The sequence below is a fragment of the Triticum dicoccoides genome, chromosome 3B, assembly GCF_002162155.2.
Source record: "Triticum dicoccoides isolate Atlit2015 ecotype Zavitan chromosome 3B, WEW_v2.0, whole genome shotgun sequence".
Taxonomy (NCBI): Eukaryota; Viridiplantae; Streptophyta; class Magnoliopsida; order Poales; family Poaceae; genus Triticum; species Triticum dicoccoides.
The window spans coordinates 258,317,406-258,319,283 of NC_041385.1; positions in this window are offsets into that span (position 1 = coordinate 258,317,406).

Genomic DNA, 1,878 nt, shown 5'->3' on the forward strand with positions numbered 1-1,878 from the left:
TCGCTCGATGGACGGCCGGCACGGCGGCGCACCAACCGTCGTTCCGGCGCCTGTCCGCGAGACGAGACCCGCCGATGACCACCCGCACGGCCGCGTGAGCGTGAGGCGCCTGGCCGCGGTGCGGGCAAGGAGCATAAGGTGGAGATCGGCGGAAGCAGAACGGAGCTGGAGGGAGAAGGATCTACCGATGGGACTAGCTTTGTACTAGCAATAGTTTAATGAAAATGGTGCATGGCCACGAGCTACTTCCAACCCCAAAGCTACTAATATATTGCCACTTGCACCGAATTATCTGAGGACAACTGGACGTGTCACGTGAGTTGGATAGGGGACATTGTATGCTAGTCTTTTTTTTCTTGAAGTGGAAGTCATTTTCTGCTGGCCGATCGGATCTAGGAGTAGATCCGAAGAGCAGCCAATGGAGACGATGCACGCGCGCTCAGCCCATTAAACTATCTCACCGTTTACCTCGTGGGGTGCTGCTTCGCCACAAACAGTACATCTCTCTCTCTCTCTCTCTCTCTCTCTCTTACGTGCAGTCGTGGACCAGCGATGATAAAGGTGTGATGGTCCTACGTGATTTCTTTGCTCACGCTACAGAAACAGCATATTAGCTTTCGCGTGAGATGGATTACCATGGATTCCGGTCACCATTAACGGTTTACAGGGACATCCCACCGAACTGAGTTCAAGCCTACTACTCCGTATTTGTGCTCATTTGGGAAATTCAGCTAATCTATACCTAATATATTTATATTTATATTTATATTTAATATTAAAAGAAGAAAACTTTCATAGTTCTCCATACGTCATCCTTTTACACCGTTGATTTTGTGTTAATCATAAAGATTGACGGTTGAGATTTAAAAGTAGATTTACATAATATTACATCTTCATCTAATAATATCAGAAGGAGGACTCGATGTGTCCCTTTGCATCCGTTGATTTTGTTTTAATCATAAAGATTGACGATTCAGATTTAAAAGAAGATCTACATGACATTGCATATCAAAAAGAGGGCGCGCTGCGTCTATTATATTAATTGTTGTTCACGCGTCATGAACTGGGTCCGTATGTAGGAAGCGGAGATTAGGACTTCCATATGATGTACGTACCTCCTCGCAATGGGCATATCTGGCTAGACTTTTTGTACGTCCCGGATCCCAATTCCATCCGGTATAACCGGTGCACGTGTGGAGTCTGAAACGGATAAGTTTTCTACCCCAACCATCGACCGCATCAATCAAGGCCACCTATACGTCTCCCGGCGGACTGCCTCTCCAGGCCTCCGCGGTGCCTGGAACGACTTCAACTCGATTTTAAACGACCCCATGTACGCAAGCCTCCTATACTCCGAGCCGAATCAAATCCAGCCCTGTAGCGGCTATCGCGACGGATTATGATCAAGTGGACACCGCAGCCACTGTCAACGAGGATGGAAGGAGGATAAGCAATTACATGGTTGGGGCACAATGTTGAAATAGAGGACGTGGACCTGCATGGGTCTTGAGTAATGCTGGGCGTGTGATTTTTTTTCCTGTTGCAACGCACAGACATGTTTATTAGTTTCTTATAGAGGAATTAAAAACTGTGTATTATCGTTATATGTTAAAACATAATGGCGCTAAAAACTATTCATTAATCATCCAAGAAATTTTTTCTTTGTGTTCAAAGGAAAAACAATGTTTTTTCGCTCCCACTCAATCACGTAAATGCCATCTAAGTATTCACTAGCTCAATGAGGCACTCAACTCAATCCGAAAAAACTGGATACGCAACCGCGCACTCCCCTCCGCGCTAAGATGCCGCCATCGGCTAGCGCTGGTGGGATCCCTTGTGTTTAGCCTTCCTCTATCCTCCCGTTTCCTCATGTGGTCG